Below are 15,663 nucleotides of genomic sequence, written 5' to 3'. Positions count from 1 at the left end.
ATGATTGTGCATATTTCTGGCCTGCTCTACTGGGTGAAATTGTATCCCCCAAAAACATATATGGCTTAAACAAACAAAGTACACTCTGAGCCTGGCTCTAGGCTTAACCCTGACTTTACCCGCGAGACGCTATGCCAAGCCTGTGCGAAATGTGAGGCTCCGGATGACGGGCGCAATTTAGGCACGGATAAAAACCGCGACCAGCCCCAAGCAGCTCACAGCGGCTGCCCGGCTAGCTCAGTCGGTAGAGCATGAGACTCTTAATCTCTGGGTCGTGGGTTCGAGCCCCAAGTTGGGCGTATCTATTAGCGTATCTACTCTGAATCCAGCGATCCGAGTTCAAATCTCGGCGGGACCTGCTTTTGCCAAGTTTGCTGTGGCGCGTGCATGGAATGTTCATGTTTTGTTCCGGGTGGTGGAGGCCTGTGTTCCAGAGTGGTCCTGCTCAAAACTCCTTTTTTAAAACACCATCGAGCATCTGCAATAGCTTCCGACTTTGATCGAATGTGGATTTTGTTCTCATAAGGAGGGCACCAGTAACTTGTAACCTATCAGGCATCAGGTCAATCGATTTGGCATACGCCCATATGTACTAGCGTTTTTTGTAGGTCAAGTTCTCACAAAGCAAAGAGACCGTATTTCCTCTGTGTCGGCAACTTTGCACTGGCTACCGTTTAGTTGTACTTTTAATTAAACCTTTGTGCTTTAAGCCTGGCAAACGGAAATGTTTTCGGCCAGGCAGCAGCAGGAAGGACATGTGTGTGTTGGCTCGTTGGTCTAGGGGTATGATTCTCGCTTAGGGTGCGAGAGGTCCCCGGTTCAAATCCCGGACGAGCCCGTTCTCAGGCTTTGCTTTTAATCTCTTCAAGCTGACTAGGGCAACTAGGATATTCCTGGGAAATTGGGGATAAAAGGAGTCAGAGCGGGGCCGGTTAGCTCAGTTGGTTAGAGCGTGGTGCTAATAAAGCCAAGGTCGTGGGTTCGATCCCCGTACTGGCCACACTTTTGCTCTCTGGGACCCTCAGCTCTGCTCACCTCGAAAGTGACGGGCGGTCTCCCAGAAATCCCTGCTGGACAAACCATTTGCCAGTAGACCTGGCCGAAATAGCTCAGTTGGGAGAGCGTTAGACTGAAGATCTAAAGGTCCCTGTTTCGATCCCGGGTTTCGGCAGAGCAACCTGGTTCCTGTGTTTTTGGTCGAGGGTCTCCAGTGAGCAAACGTCATCTCCTGTTAACCTGATTCCACCTAGCCTCATCACTATCTGCCTCTCAGACGGCCAGAGACCAGCGTGTGGTGGTTCCATGGTGTAATTCCCCTCGACGATGTGGTGAGAAGGTGTCCATCCCACAGCATGTGTGAAAGTGCTGCAGCGTGGTTTCCAATGCCCACAAAGCAAAGAGACCGTATTTCCTCTGTGTCGGCAACTTTGCACTGGCTACCGTTTAGTTGTACATTTAATTAAACCTTTGTGCTTTAAGCCTTGCAAACGGAAATGTTTGCGGCCAGGCAGCAGCAGGAAGGATGTGTGTGTGTTGGCTCGTTGGTCTAGGGGTATGATTGCTCAGTTGCCTCGTGTGCAAAGAAGACAGCGGGTGTTATGTGAGAGTTTACATCAGCTCAAGTTTGCTGTGGCGCGTGCATGGAATGTTCATGTTTTGTTCCGGGTGGTGGAGGCCTGTGTTCCAGAGAGGTCCTGCTCAAAACTCCTTTTAAAACACCATCGAGCATCTGCAATAGCTTCCGACTTTGATCGAATGTGGATTTTGTTCTCATAAGGAGGGCACCAGTAACTTGTAACCTATCAGGCATCAGGTCAATCGATTTGGCATACGCCCATATGTACTAGCGTTTTTTGTAGGTCAAGTTCCGGTTTGACAGACCCGAAACGGAACTTTAGCTCCGGGTTATGATTGTGCATATTACTGGCCTGCTCTACTGGGTGAAATTGTATCCCCCAACAACATATATGGCTTAAACAAACAAAGTACACTCTGAGCCTGGCTCTAGGCTTAACCCTGACTTTACCCGCGAGACGCTATGCCAAGCCTGTGCGAAATGTGAGGCTCCGGATGACGGGCGCAATTTAGGCACGGATAAAAACCGCGACCAGCCCCAAGCAGCTCACAGCGGCTGCCCGGCTAGCTCAGTCGGTAGAGCATGAGACTCTTAATCGCAGGGTCGTGGGTTCGAGCCCCACGTTGGGCGTATCTATTAGCGTATCTACTCTGAATCCAGCGATCCGAGTTCAAATCTCGGCGGGACCTGCTTCTGCCAAGTTTGCTGTGGCGCGTGCATGGAATGTTCATGTTTTGTTCCGGGTGGTGGAGGCCTGTGTTCCAGAGTGGTCCTGCTCAAAACTCCTTTTAAAACACCATCGAGCATCTGCAATAGCTTCCGACTTTGATCGAATGTGGATTTTGTTCTCATAAGGAGGGCACCAGTAACTTGTAACCTATCAGGCATCAGGTCAATCGATTTGGCATACGCCCATATGTACTAGCGTTTTTTGTAGGTCAAGTTCTCACAAAGCAAAGAGACCGTATTTCCTCTGTGTCGGCAACTTTGCACTGGCTACCGTTTAGTTGTACATTTAATTAAACCTTTGTGCTTTAAGCCTTGCAAACGGAAATGTTTGCGGCCAGGCAGCAGCAGGAAGGATGTGTGTGTGTTGGCTCGTTGGTCTAGGGGTATGATTGCTCAGTTGCCTCGTGTGCAAAGAAGACAGCGGGTGTTATGTGAGAGTTTACATCAGCTCAAGTTTGCTGTGGCGCGTGCATGGAATGTTCATGTTTTGTTCCGGGTGGTGGAGGCCTGTGTTCCAGAGAGGTCCTGCTCAAAACTCCTTTTAAAACACCATCGAGCATCTGCAATAGCTTCCGACTTTGATCGAATGTGGATTTTGTTCTCATAAGGAGGGCACCAGTAACTTGTAACCTATCAGGCATCAGGTCAATCGATTTGGCATACGCCCATATGTACTAGCGTTTTTTGTAGGTCAAGTTCCGGTTTGACAGACCCGAAACGGAACTTTAGCTCCGGGTTATGATTGTGCATATTACTGGCCTGCTCTACTGGGTGAAATTGTATCCCCCAACAACATATATGGCTTAAACAAACAAAGTACACTCTGAGCCTGGCTCTAGGCTTAACCCTGACTTTACCCGCGAGACGCTATGCCAAGCCTGTGCGAAATGTGAGGCTCCGGATGACGGGCGCAATTTAGGCACGGATAAAAACCGCGACCAGCCCCAAGCAGCTCACAGCGGCTGCCCGGCTAGCTCAGTCGGTAGAGCATGAGACTCTTAATCTCAGGGTCGTGGGTTCGAGCCCCACGTTGGGCGTATCTATTAGCGTATCTACTCTGAATCCAGCGATCCGAGTTCAAATCTCGGCGGGACCTGCTTCTACCAAGTTTGCTGTGGCGCGTGCATGGAATGTTCATGTTTTGTTCCGGGTGGTGGAGGCCTGTGTTCCAGAGTGGTCCTGCTCAAAACTCCTTTTAAAACACCATCGAGCATCTGCAATAGCTTCCGACTTTGATCGAATGTGGATTTTGTTCTCATAAGGAGGGCACCAGTAACTTGTAACCTATCAGGCATCAGGTCAATCGATTTGGCATACGCCCATATGTACTAGCGTTTTTTGTAGGTCAAGTTCCGGTTTGACAGACCCGAAACGGAACTTTAGCTCCGGGTTATGATTGTGCATATTTCTGGCCTGCTCTACTGGGTGAAATTGTATCCCCCAAAAACATATATGGCTTAAACAAACAAAGTACACTCTGAGCCTGGCTCTAGGCTTAACCCTGACTTTACCCGCGAGACGCTATGCCAAGCCTGTGCGAAATGTGAGGCTCCGGATGACGGGCGCAATTTAGGCACGGATAAAAACCGCGACCAGCCCCAAGCAGCTCACAGCGGCTTCCCGGCTAGCTCAGTCGGTAGAGCATGAGACTCTTAATCGCAGGGTCGTGGGTTCGAGCCCCACGTTGGGCGTATCTATTAGCGTATCTACTCTGAATCCAGCGATCCGAGTTCAAATCTCGGCGGGACCTGCTTCTGCCAAGTTTGCTGTGGCGCGTGCATGGAATGTTCATGTTTTGTTCCGGGTGGTGGAGGCCTGTGTTCCAGAGTGGTCCTGCTCAAAACTCCTTTTAAAACACCATCGAGCATCTGCAATAGCTTCCGACTTTGATCGAATGTGGATTTTGTTCTCATAAGGAGGGCACCAGTAACTTGTAACCTATCAGGCATCAGGTCAATCGATTTGGCATACGCCCATATGTACTAGCGTTTTTTGTAGGTCAAGTTCTCACAAAGCAAAGAGACCGTATTTCCTCTGTGTCGGCAACTTTGCACTGGCTACCGTTTAGTTGTACATTTAATTAAACCTTTGTGCTTTAAGCCTGGCAAACGGAAATGTTTTCGGCCAGGCAGCAGCAGGAAGGACATGTGTGTGTTGGCTAGTTGGTCTAGGGGTATGATTCTCGCTTAGGGTGTGAGAGGTCCCGGGTTCAAATCCCAGACGAGCCCGTTCTCAGGCTTTGCTTTTAATCTCTTCAAGCTGACTAGGGCAACTAGGATATTCCCGGGAAATTGGGGATAAAAGGAGTCAGAGCGGGGCCGGTTAGCTCAGTTGGTTAGAGCGTGGTGCTAATAACGCCAAGGTCGTGGGTTCGATCCCCGTACTGGCCACACTTTTGCTCTCTGGGACCCTCAGCTCTGCTCACCTCGAAAGTGACGGGCGGTCTCCCAGAAATACCTGCTGGACAAACCATTTACCAGTAGACCTGGCCGAAATAGCTCAGTTAGACTGAAGATCTAAAGGTCCCTGGTTCGATCCCGGGTTTCGGCAGAGCAACCTGGTTCCTGTGTTTTTGGTCGAGGGTCTCCAGTGAGCAAACGTCATCTCCTGTTAACCTGATTCCACCTAGCCTCATTACTATCTGCCTCTCAGACGGCCAGAGACCAGCGTGTGGTGGTTCCATGGTGTAATGGTTAGCACTTGTTAGCTCAGTTGGTTAGAGCGTGGTGCTAATAACGCCAAGGTCGTGGGTTTGATCCCCGTACTGGCCACACTTTTGCTCTCTGGGACCCTCAGCTCTGCTCACCTCGAAAGTGACGGGCGGTCTCCCAGAAATCCCTGCTGGACAAACCATTTGCCAGTAGACCTGGCCGAAATAGCTCAGTTGGGAGAGCGTTAGACTGAAGATCTAAAGGTCCCTGGTTCGATCCTGGGTTTCGGCAGAGCAACAAGGTTCCTGTGTTTTTGGTCGAGGGTCTCCAGTGAGCAAACGTCATCTCCTGTTAACCTGATTCCACCTAGCCTCATCACTATCTGCCTCTCAGACGGCCAGAGACCAGCGTGTGGTGGTTCCATGGTGTAATGTTTAGCACTCTGGGCTTTGAATCCAGCGATCCGAGTTCCTGGGAAATTGGGGACTAGGATATTCCTGGGCTTTGAATCCAGCGATCCGAGTTCAAATCTCGGTGGAACCTTTTTAGCTTGTTTTGCGGAAGGGCGGGAAAAAACAGAGCTGATGCGCAACTGCTGATGTGGCGGTGAAACTGGCACTCTAAAAGCCAGTCGAGATCGGGGAAACATGGGCTTAAAAAGAAAAGGCTTCACGTGCTCTTTGCTGTCGCGCTTCTGGGCTGAATGACTAAACACCTCTGCTGCTCGGTGGGAAAAGGCTACCCACGCCAAGGTTCCATGGTGTAATGGTTAGCACTCTGGACTCTGAATCCAGCGATCCGAGTTCAAATCTCGGTGGGACCTGCTTTTGCCAGGAATGTGCGCAGGACCTCGTCCGAAAAAAACTTTTCTGATTCCACCTAGCCTCATCGCTATCTGCCTCTCAGACGACCAGAGACCAGCGTGTGGTGGTTCCATGGTGCAATGGTTAGCACTCTGGGCTTTGAATCCAGCGATCCAAGTTCAAATCTCGGTGGAAACTTTTTAACTTGTTTTGCGGAAGGGCGGGAAAAAACAGAGCTGATGCGCAACTGCTGATGTGGCGGTGAAACTGAACATCCCTTTGAAGTGAGCGTAAAAGGGCAGTACACTGCGTGGAGAATGCGGGCATCGATCCCGCTACCTCTCGCATGCTAAGCGAGCGCTCTACCATTTGAGCTAATTCCCCTCAACGATGTGGTGAGAAGGTGTCCATCCCACAGCATGTGTGAAAGTGCTGCAGCGTGGTTTCCAATGCCCACAAAGCAAAGAGACCGTATTTCCTCTGTGTCGGCAACTTTGCACTGGCTACCGTTTAGTTGTACATTTAATTAAACCTTTGTGCTTTAAGCCTTGCAAACGGAAATGTTTGCGGCCAGGCAGCAGCAGGAAGGATGTGTGTGTGTTGGCTCGTTGGTCTAGGGGTATGATTGCTCAGTTGCCTCGTGTGCAAAGAAGACAGCGGGTGTTATGTGAGAGTTTACATCAGCTCAAGTTTGCTGTGGCGCGTGCATGGAATGTTCATGTTTTGTTCCGGGTGGTGGAGGCCTGTGTTCCAGAGTGGTCCTGCTCAAAACTCCTTTTAAAACACCATCGAGCATCTGCAATAGCTTCCGACTTTGATCGAATGTGGATTTTGTTCTCATAAGGAGGGCACCAGTAACTTGTAACCTATCAGGCATCAGGTCAATCGATTTGGCATACGCCCATATGTACTAGCGTTTTTTGTAGGTCAAGTTCTCACAAAGCAAAGAGACCGTATTTCCTCTGTGTCGGCAACTTTGCACTGGCTACCGTTTAGTTGTACTTTTAATTAAACCTTTGTGCTTTGCGCTATGCGCTATGCGTGTTTGTTTAAGCCATATATGTTGTTGGGGGATACAATTTCACCCAGTAGAGCAGGCCAGTAATTTGAGCAGGACCTGAATCCAGCGATCCGAGTTCAAATCTCGGTGGGACCTGCTTTTGCCAGGAATGTGCGCAGGACCTCGTCCGAAAAAAACGTTTCTGATTCCACCTAGCCTCATCGCTATCTGCCTCTCAGACGACCAGAGACCAGCGTGTGGTGGTTCCATGGTGCAATGGTTAGCACTCTGGGCTTTGAATCCAGCGATCCAAGTTCAAATCTCGGTGGAAACTTTTTAACTTGTTTTGCGGAAGGGCGGGAAAAAACAGAGCTGATGCGCAACTGCTGATGTGGCGGTGAAACTGAACATCCCTTTGAAGTGAGCGTAAAAGGGCAGTACACCGCGTGGAGAATGCGGGCATCGATCCCGCTACCTCTCGCATGCTAAGCGAGCGCTCTACCATTTGAGCTAATTCCCCTCGACGATGTGGTGAGAAGGTGTCCATCCCACAGCATGTGTGAAAGTGCTGCAGCGTGGTTTCCAATGCCCACAAAGCAAAGAGACCGTATTTCCTCTGTGTCGGCAACTTTGCACTGGCTACCGTTTAGTTGTACATTTAATTAAACCTTTGTGCTTTAAGCCTTGCAAACGGAAATGTTTGCGGCCAGGCAGCAGCAGGAAGGATGTGTGTGTGTTGGCTCGTTGGTCTAGGGGTATGATTGCTCAGTTGCCTCGTGTGCAAAGAAGATAGCGGGTGTTATGTGAGAGTTTACATCAGCTCAAGTTTGCTCTGGCGCGTGCATGGAATGTTCATGTTTTGTTCCGGGTGGTGGAGGCCTGTGTTCCAGAGAGGTCCTGCTCAAAACTCCTTTTAAAACACCATCGAGCATCTGCAATAGCTTCCGACTTTGATCGAATGTGGATTTTGTTCTCATAAGGAGGGCACCAGTAACTTGTAACCTATCAGGCATCAGGTCAATCGATTTGGCATACGCCCATATGTACTAGCGTTTTTTGTAGGTCAAGTTCCGGTTTGACAGACCCGAAACGGAACTTTAGCTCCGGGTTGTGATTGTGCATATTACTGGCCTGCTCTACTGGGTGAAATTGTATCCCCCAACAACATATATGGCTTAAACAAACAAAGTACACTCTGAGCCTGGCTCTAGGCTTAACCCTGACTTTACCCGCGAGACGCTATGCCAAGCCTGTGCGAAATGTGAGGCTCCGGATGACCGGCGCAATTTAGGCACGGATAAAAACCGCGACCAGCCCCAAACAGCTCACAGTGGCTGCCTGGCTAGCTCCGTCGGTAGAGCATGAGACTCTTAATCTCAGGGTCGTGGGTTCGAGCCCCACGTTGGGCGTATCTATTAGCGTATCTACTCTGAATCCAGCGATCCGAGTTCAAATCTCGGCGGGACCTGCTTCTGCCAAGTTTGCTGTGGCGCGTGCATGGAGTGTTCATGTTTTGTTCCGGGTGGTGGAGGCCTGTGTTCCAGAGTGGTCCTGCTCAAAACTCCTTTTAAAACACCATCGAGCATCTGCAATAGCTTCCGACTTTGATCGAATGTGGATTTTGTTCTCATAAGGAGGGCACCAGTAACTTGTAACCTATCAGGCATCAGTTCAATCGATTTGGCATACGCCCATATGTACTAGCGTTTTTTGTAGGTCAAGTTCTCACAAAGCAAAGAGACCGTATTTCCTCTGTGTCGGCAACTTTGCACTGGCTAAGTTGCCGACGATTTGGATCGAACCCGATCCGATCCAAGTTGCGATCCAAGTTCAAATCTCGGTGGAAACTTTTTAACTTGTTTTGCGGAAGGGCGGGAAAAAACAGAGCTGATGCGCAACTGCTGATGTGGCGGTGAAACTGAACATCCCTTTGAAGTGAGCGTAAAAGGGCAGTACACCGCGTGGAGAATGCGGGCATCGATCCCGCTACCTCTCGCATGCTAAGCGAGCGCTCTACCATTTGAGCTAATTCCCCTCGACGATGTGGTGAGAAGGTGTTTTAAAACTCCTTTTAAAACACCATCGAGCATCTGCAATAGCTTCCGACTTTGATCGAATGTGGATTTTGTTCTCATAAGGAGGGCACCAGTAATTTGTAACCTATCAGGCATCAGGTCAATCGATTTGGCATACGCCCATATGTACTAGCGTTTTTTGTAGGTCAAGTTCTCACAAAGCAAAGAGACCGTATTTCCTCTGTGTCGGCAACTTTGCACTGGCTACCGTTTAGTTGTACATTTAATTAAACCTTTGTGCTTTAAGCCTGGCAAACGGAAATGTTTTCGGCCAGGCAGCAGCAGGAAGGACATGTGTGTGTTGCCTCGTTGGTCTAGGGGTATGATGCTCGCTTAGGGTGCGAGAGGTCCCGGGTTCAAATCCCGGACGAACCCGTTCTCAGGCTTTGCTTTTAATCTCTTCAAGCTGACTAGGGCAACTAGGATATTCCTGGGAAATTGGGGATAAAAGGAGTCAGAGCGGGGCCGGTTAGCTCAGTTGGTTAGAGCGTGGTGCTAATAACGCCAAGGTCGTGGGTTCGATCCCCGTACTGGCCACACTTTTGCTCTCTGGGACCCTCAGCTCTGCTCACCTCGAAAGTGACGGGCGGTCTCCCAGAAATACCTGCTGGACAAACCATTTGCCAGTAGACCTGGCCGAAATAGCTCAGTTGGGAGAGCGTTAGACTGAAGATCTAAAGGTCCCTGGTTCGATCCTGGGTTTCGGCAGAGCAACCTGGTTCCTGTGTTTTTGGTCGAGGGTCTCCAGTGAGCAAACGTCATCTCCTGTTAACCTGATTCCACCTAGCCTCATCACTATCTGCCTCTCAGACGGCCAGAGACCAGCGTGTGGTGGTTCCATGGTGTAATGTTTAGCACTCTGGGCTTTGAATCCAGCGATCCGAGTTCAAATCTCGGTGGAACCTTTTTAGCTTGTTTTGCGGAAGGGCGGGAAAAAACAGAGCTGATGCGCAACTGCTGATGTGGCGGTGAAACTGGCACTCTAAAAGCCAGTCGAGATCGGGGAAACATGGGCTTAAAAAGAAAAGGCTTCACGTGCTCTTTGCTGTCGCGCTTCTGGGCTGAATGACTAAACACCTCTGCTGCTCGGTGGGAAAAGGCTACCCACGCCAAGGTTCCATGCTGTAATGGTTAGCACTCTGGACTCTGAATCCAGCGATCCGAGTTCAAATCTCGGTGGGACCTGCTTTTGCCAGGAATGTGCGCAGGACCTCCTCCGAAAAAAACTTTTCTGATTCCACCTAGCCTCATCGCTATCTGCCTCTCAGACGACCAGAGACCAGCGTGTGGTGGTTCCATGGTGCAATGGTTAGCACTCTGGGCTTTGAATCCAGCGATCCAAGTTCAAATCTCGGTGGAAACTTTTTAACTTGTTTTGCGGAAGGGCGGGAAAAAACAGAGCTGATGCGCAACTGCTGATGTGGCGGTGAAACTGAACATCCCTTTGAAGTGAGCGTAAAAGGGCAGTACACAGCATGGAGAATGCGGGCATCGATCCCGCTACCTCTCGCATGCTAAGCGAGCGCTCTACCATTTGAGCTAATTCCCCTCGACGATGTGGTGAGAAGGTGTCCATCCCACAGCATGTGTGAAAATGCTGCAGCGTGGTTTCCAATGCCCACAAAGCAAAGAGACCGTATTTCCTCTGTGTCGGCAACTTTGCACTGGCTACCGTTTAGTTGTACATTTAATTAAACCTTTGTGCTTTAAGCCTTGCAAACGGAAATGTTTGCGGCCAGGCAGCAGCAGGAAGGATGTGTGTGTGTTGGCTCGTTGGTCTAGGGGTATGATTGCTCAGTTGCCTCGTGTGCAAAGAAGACAGCGGGTGTTATGTGAGAGTTTACATCAGCTCAAGTTTGCTGTGGCGCGTGCATGGAATGTTCATGTTTTGTTCCGGGTGGTGGAGGCCTGTGTTCCAGAGAGGTCTTGCTCAAAACTCCTTTTAAAACACCATCGAGCATCTGCAATAGCTTCCGACTTTGATCGAATGTGGATTTTGTTCTCATAAGGAGGGCACCAGTAACTTGTAACCTATCAGGCATCAGGTCAATCGATTTGGCATACGCCCATATGTACTAGCGTTTTTTGTAGGTCAAGTTCCGGTTTGACAGACCCGAAACGGAACTTTAGCTCCGGGTTGTGATTGTGCATATTACTGGCCTGCTCTACTGGGTGAAATTGTATCCCCCAACAACATATATGGCTTAAACAAACAAAGTACACTCTGAGCCTGGCTCTAGGCTTAACCCTGACTTTACACGCGAGACGCTATGCCAAGCCTGTGCGAAATGTGAGGCTCCGGATGACGGGCGCAATTTAGGCACGGATAAAAACCGCGACCAGCCCCAAGCAGCTCACAGCGGCTTCCCGGCTAGCTCAGTCGGTAGAGCATGAGACTCTTAATCTTAGGGTCGTGGGTTCGAGCCCCACGTTGGGCGTATCTTTTAGCGTATCTACTCTGAATCCAGCGATCCGAGTTCAAATCTCGGCGGGACCTGCTTCTGCCAAGTTTGCTGTGGCGCGTGCATGGAATGTTCATGTTTTGTTCCGGGTGGTGGAGGCCTGTGTTCCAGAGTGGTCCTGCTCAAAACTCCTTTTAAAACACCATCGAGCATCTGCAATAGCTTCCGACTTTGATCGAATGTGGATTTTGTTCTCATAAGGAGGGCACCAGTAACTTGTAACCTATCAGGCATCAGGTCAATCGATTTGGCATACGCCCATATGTACTAGCGTTTTTTGTAGGTCAAGTTCTCACAAAGCAAAGAGACCGTATTTCCTCTGTGTCGGCAACTTTGCACTGGCTACCGTTTAGTTGTACATTTAATTAAACCTTTGTGCTTTAAGCCTGGCAAACGGAAATGTTTTCGGCCAGGCAGCAGCAGGAAGGACATGTGTGTGTTGGCTCGTTGGTCTAGGGGTATGATTCTCGCTTAGGGTGTGAGAGGTCCCGGGTTCAAATCCCAGACGAGCCCGTTCTCAGGCTTTGCTTTTAATCTCTTCAAGCTGACTAGGGCAACTAGGATATTCCCGGGAAATTGGGGATAAAAGGAGTCAGAGCGGGGCCGGTTAGCTCAGTTGGTTAGAGCGTGGTGCTAATAACGCCAAGGTCGTGGGTTCGATCCCCGTACTGGCCACACTTTTGCTCTCTGGGACCCTCAGCTCTGCTCACCTCGAAAGTGACGGGCGGTCTCCCAGAAATACCTGCTGGACAAACCATTTGCCAGTAGACCTGGCCGAAATAGCTCAGTTGGGAGAGCGTTAGACTGAAGATCTAAAGGTCCCTGGTTCGATCCCGGGTTTCGGCAGAGCAACCTGGTTCCTGTGTTTTTGGTCGAGGGTCTCCAGTGAGCAAACGTCATCTCCTGTTAACCTGATTCCACCTAGCCTCATTACTATCTGCCTCTCAGACGGCCAGAGACCAGCGTGTGGTGGTTCCATGGTGTAATGGTTAGCACTTGTTAGCTCAGTTGGTTAGAGCGTGGTGCTAATAACGCCAAGGTCGTGGGTTTGATCCCCGTACTGGCCACACTTTTGCTCTCTGGGACCCTCAGCTCTGCTCACCTCGAAAGTGACGGGCGGTCTCCCAGAAATCCCTGCTGGACAAACCATTTGCCAGTAGACCTGGCCGAAATAGCTCAGTTGGGAGAGCGTTAGACTGAAGATCTAAAGGTCCCTGGTTCGATCCTGGGTTTCGGCAGAGCAACAAGGTTCCTGTGTTTTTGGTCGAGGGTCTCCAGTGAGCAAACGTCATCTCCTGTTAACCTGATTCCACCTAGCCTCATCACTATCTGCCTCTCAGACGGCCAGAGACCAGCGTGTGGTGGTTCCATGGTGTAATGTTTAGCACTCTGGGCTTTGAATCCAGCGATCCGAGTTCCTGGGAAATTGGGGACTAGGATATTCCTGGGCTTTGAATCCAGCGATCCGAGTTCAAATCTCGGTGGAACCTTTTTAGCTTGTTTTGCGGAAGGGCGGGAAAAAACAGAGCTGATGCGCAACTGCTGATGTGGCGGTGAAACTGGCACTCTAAAAGCCAGTCGAGATCGGGGAAACATGGGCTTAAAAAGAAAAGGCTTCACGTGCTCTTTGCTGTCGCGCTTCTGGGCTGAATGACTAAACACCTCTGCTGCTCGGTGGGAAAAGGCTACCCACGCCAAGGTTCCATGGTGTAATGGTTAGCACTCTGGACTCTGAATCCAGCGATCCGAGTTCAAATCTCGGTGGGACCTGCTTTTGCCAGGAATGTGCGCAGGACCTCGTCCGAAAAAAACTTTTCTGATTCCACCTAGCCTCATCGCTATCTGCCTCTCAGACGACCAGAGACCAGCGTGTGGTGGTTCCATGCTGCAATGGTTAGCACTCTGGGCTTTGAATCCAGCGATCCAAGTTCAAATCTCGGTGGAAACTTTTTAACTTGTTTTGCGGAAGGGCGGGAAAAAACAGAGCTGATGCGCAACTGCTGATGTGGCGGTGAAACTGAACATCCCTTTGAAGTGAGCGTAAAAGGGCAGTACACTGCGTGGAGAATGCGGGCATCGATCCCGCTACCTCTCGCATGCTAAGCGAGCGCTCTACCATTTGAGCTAATTCCCCTCAACGATGTGGTGAGAAGGTGTCCATCCCACAGCATGTGTGAAAGTGCTGCAGCGTGGTTTCCAATGCCCACAAAGCAAAGAGACCGTATTTCCTCTGTGTTGGCAACTTTGCACTGGCTACCGTTTAGTTGTACATTTAATTAAACCTTTGTGCTTTAAGCCTTGCAAACGGAAATGTTTGCGGCCAGGCAGCAGCAGGAAGGATGTGTGTGTGTTGGCTCGTTGGTCTAGGGGTATGATTGCTCAGTTGCCTCGTGTGCAAAGAAGACAGCGGGTGTTATGTGAGAGTTTACATCAGCTCAAGTTTGCTGTGGCGCGTGCATGGAATGTTCATGTTTTGTTCCGGGTGGTGGAGGCCTGTGTTCCAGAGTGGTCCTGCTCAAAACTCCTTTTAAAACACCATCGAGCATCTGCAATAGCTTCCGACTTTGATCGAATGTGGATTTTGTTCTCATAAGGAGGGCACCAGTAACTTGTAACCTATCAGGCATCAGGTCAATCGATTTGGCATACGCCCATATGTACTAGCGTTTTTTGTAGGTCAAGTTCTCACAAAGCAAAGAGACAGTATTTCCTCTGTGTCGGCAACTTTGCACTGGCTACCGTTTAGTTGTACTTTTAATTAAACCTTTGTGCTTTGCGCTATGCGCTATGCGTGTTTGTTTAAGCCATATATGTTGTTGGGGGATACAATTTCACCCAGTAGAGCAGGCCAGTAATTTGAGCAGGACCTGAATCCAGCGATCCGAGTTCAAATCTCGGTGGGACCTGCTTTTGCCAGGAATGTGCGCAGGACCTCGTCCGAAAAAAACGTTTCTGATTCCACCTAGCCTCATCGCTATCTGCCTCTCAGACGACCAGAGACCAGCGTGTGGTGGTTCCATGGTGCAATGGTTAGCACTCTGGGCTTTGAATCCAGCGATCCAAGTTCAAATCTCGGTGGAAACTTTTTAACTTGTTTTGCGGAAGGGCGGGAAAAAACAGAGCTGATGCGCAACTGCTGATGTGGCGGTGAAACTGAACATCCCTTTGAAGTGAGCGTAAAAGGGCAGTACACCGCGTGGAGAATGCGGGCATCGATCCCGCTACCTCTCGCATGCTAAGCGAGCGCTCTACCATTTGAGCTAATTCCCCTCGACGATGTGGTGAGAAGGTGTCCATCCCACAGCATGTGTGAAAGTGCTGCAGCGTGGTTTCCAATGCCCACAAAGCAAAGAGACCGTATTTCCTCTGTGTCGGCAACTTTGCACTGGCTACCGTTTAGTTGTACATTTAATTAAACCTTTGTGCTTTAAGCCTTGCAAACGGAAATGTTTGCGGCCAGGCAGCAGCAGGAAGGATGTGTGTGTGTTGGCTCGTTGGTCTAGGGGTATGATTGCTCAGTTGCCTCGTGTGCAAAGAAGATAGCGGGTGTTATGTGAGAGTTTACATCAGCTCAAGTTTGCTCTGGCGCGTGCATGGAATGTTCATGTTTTGTTCCGGGTGGTGGAGGCCTGTGTTCCAGAGAGGTCCTGCTCAAAACTCCTTTTAAAACACCATCGAGCATCTGCAATAGCTTCCGACTTTGATCGAATGTGGATTTTGTTCTCATAAGGAGGGCACCAGTAACTTGTAACCTATCAGGCATCAGGTCAATCGATTTGGCATACGCCCATATGTACTAGCGTTTTTTGTAGGTCAAGTTCCGGTTTGACAGACCCGAAACGGAACTTTAGCTCCGGGTTGTGATTGTGCATATTACTGGCCTGCTCTACTGGGTGAAATTGTATCCCCCAACAACATATATGGCTTAAACAAACAAAGTACACTCTGAGCCTGGCTCTAGGCTTAACCCTGACTTTACCCGCGAGACGCTATGCCAAGCCTGTGCGAAATGTGAGGCTCCGGATGACCGGCGCAATTTAGGCACGGATAAAAACCGCGACCAGCCCCAAACAGCTCACAGCGGCTGCCTGGCTAGCTCAGTCGGTAGAGCATGAGACTCTTAATCTCAGGGTCGTGGGTTCGAGCCCCACGTTGGGCGTATCTATTAGCGTATCTACTCTGAATCCAGCGATCCGAGTTCAAATCTCGGCGGGACCTGCTTCTGCCAAGTTTGCTGTGGCGCGTGCATGGAGTGTTCATGTTTTGTTCCGGGTGGTGGAGGCCTGTGTTCCAGAGTGGTCCTGCTCAAAACTCCTTTTAAAACACCATCGAGCATCTGCAATAGCTTCCGACTTTGATCGAATGTG

General features: G+C 49.9%; 20 non-coding genes across 20 annotated transcripts; 14 read left to right on the top strand and 6 right to left on the bottom strand.

Moving 5' to 3' along the window:
• Positions 1–926: 926 nt before the first annotated feature.
• Positions 927–1,000, top strand: trnai-aau (transfer RNA isoleucine (anticodon AAU)). Its single transcript has one exon. It is a non-coding gene; the product is annotated as a tRNA-Ile (tRNA).
• A 98-nt stretch (positions 1,001–1,098) lies between these two features.
• Positions 1,099–1,171, top strand: trnaf-gaa (transfer RNA phenylalanine (anticodon GAA)). The gene has a single exon. It is a non-coding gene; the product is annotated as a tRNA-Phe (tRNA).
• Positions 1,172–3,269: 2,098 nt separating this feature from the next.
• Positions 3,270–3,342, top strand: trnak-cuu (transfer RNA lysine (anticodon CUU)). Its single transcript has one exon. It is a non-coding gene; the product is annotated as a tRNA-Lys (tRNA).
• Positions 3,343–4,621: 1,279 nt separating this feature from the next.
• Positions 4,622–4,695, top strand: trnai-aau (transfer RNA isoleucine (anticodon AAU)). The gene has a single exon. It is a non-coding gene; the product is annotated as a tRNA-Ile (tRNA).
• A 479-nt stretch (positions 4,696–5,174) lies between these two features.
• Positions 5,175–5,247, top strand: trnaf-gaa (transfer RNA phenylalanine (anticodon GAA)). Its single transcript has one exon. It is a non-coding gene; the product is annotated as a tRNA-Phe (tRNA).
• Positions 5,248–5,707: 460 nt separating this feature from the next.
• Positions 5,708–5,779, top strand: trnaq-cug (transfer RNA glutamine (anticodon CUG)). The gene has a single exon. It is a non-coding gene; the product is annotated as a tRNA-Gln (tRNA).
• Positions 5,780–6,070: 291 nt separating this feature from the next.
• On the bottom strand, positions 6,071–6,143 carry trnaa-agc (transfer RNA alanine (anticodon AGC)). Its single transcript has one exon. It is a non-coding gene; the product is annotated as a tRNA-Ala (tRNA).
• A 1,063-nt stretch (positions 6,144–7,206) lies between these two features.
• trnaa-agc (transfer RNA alanine (anticodon AGC)) lies at positions 7,207–7,279 on the bottom strand. Its single transcript has one exon. It is a non-coding gene; the product is annotated as a tRNA-Ala (tRNA).
• A 1,442-nt stretch (positions 7,280–8,721) lies between these two features.
• On the bottom strand, positions 8,722–8,794 carry trnaa-agc (transfer RNA alanine (anticodon AGC)). The gene has a single exon. It is a non-coding gene; the product is annotated as a tRNA-Ala (tRNA).
• A 503-nt stretch (positions 8,795–9,297) lies between these two features.
• Positions 9,298–9,371, top strand: trnai-aau (transfer RNA isoleucine (anticodon AAU)). Its single transcript has one exon. It is a non-coding gene; the product is annotated as a tRNA-Ile (tRNA).
• A 98-nt stretch (positions 9,372–9,469) lies between these two features.
• On the top strand, positions 9,470–9,542 carry trnaf-gaa (transfer RNA phenylalanine (anticodon GAA)). Its single transcript has one exon. It is a non-coding gene; the product is annotated as a tRNA-Phe (tRNA).
• Positions 9,543–9,667: 125 nt separating this feature from the next.
• trnaq-uug (transfer RNA glutamine (anticodon UUG)) lies at positions 9,668–9,739 on the top strand. The gene has a single exon. It is a non-coding gene; the product is annotated as a tRNA-Gln (tRNA).
• A 208-nt stretch (positions 9,740–9,947) lies between these two features.
• On the top strand, positions 9,948–10,019 carry trnaq-cug (transfer RNA glutamine (anticodon CUG)). Its single transcript has one exon. It is a non-coding gene; the product is annotated as a tRNA-Gln (tRNA).
• A 291-nt stretch (positions 10,020–10,310) lies between these two features.
• On the bottom strand, positions 10,311–10,383 carry trnaa-agc (transfer RNA alanine (anticodon AGC)). Its single transcript has one exon. It is a non-coding gene; the product is annotated as a tRNA-Ala (tRNA).
• A 1,514-nt stretch (positions 10,384–11,897) lies between these two features.
• trnai-aau (transfer RNA isoleucine (anticodon AAU)) lies at positions 11,898–11,971 on the top strand. Its single transcript has one exon. It is a non-coding gene; the product is annotated as a tRNA-Ile (tRNA).
• Positions 11,972–12,069: 98 nt separating this feature from the next.
• On the top strand, positions 12,070–12,142 carry trnaf-gaa (transfer RNA phenylalanine (anticodon GAA)). Its single transcript has one exon. It is a non-coding gene; the product is annotated as a tRNA-Phe (tRNA).
• Positions 12,143–12,461: 319 nt separating this feature from the next.
• trnaf-gaa (transfer RNA phenylalanine (anticodon GAA)) lies at positions 12,462–12,534 on the top strand. The gene has a single exon. It is a non-coding gene; the product is annotated as a tRNA-Phe (tRNA).
• A 460-nt stretch (positions 12,535–12,994) lies between these two features.
• trnaq-cug (transfer RNA glutamine (anticodon CUG)) lies at positions 12,995–13,066 on the top strand. The gene has a single exon. It is a non-coding gene; the product is annotated as a tRNA-Gln (tRNA).
• A 291-nt stretch (positions 13,067–13,357) lies between these two features.
• On the bottom strand, positions 13,358–13,430 carry trnaa-agc (transfer RNA alanine (anticodon AGC)). The gene has a single exon. It is a non-coding gene; the product is annotated as a tRNA-Ala (tRNA).
• Positions 13,431–14,493: 1,063 nt separating this feature from the next.
• trnaa-agc (transfer RNA alanine (anticodon AGC)) lies at positions 14,494–14,566 on the bottom strand. The gene has a single exon. It is a non-coding gene; the product is annotated as a tRNA-Ala (tRNA).
• Positions 14,567–15,663: the final 1,097 nt, after the last annotated feature.

The sequence above is a fragment of the Rhinichthys klamathensis genome, unplaced genomic scaffold, assembly GCF_029890125.1.
Source record: "Rhinichthys klamathensis goyatoka isolate OS25496 unplaced genomic scaffold, OSU_Roscu_1.1 h1tg000176l_1, whole genome shotgun sequence".
Classification (NCBI taxonomy): Eukaryota; Metazoa; Chordata; class Actinopteri; order Cypriniformes; family Leuciscidae; genus Rhinichthys; species Rhinichthys klamathensis.
The sequence above is the reverse complement of the archived record's forward strand: the minus strand, read 5'-3'. Positions and strand labels throughout refer to the sequence as shown.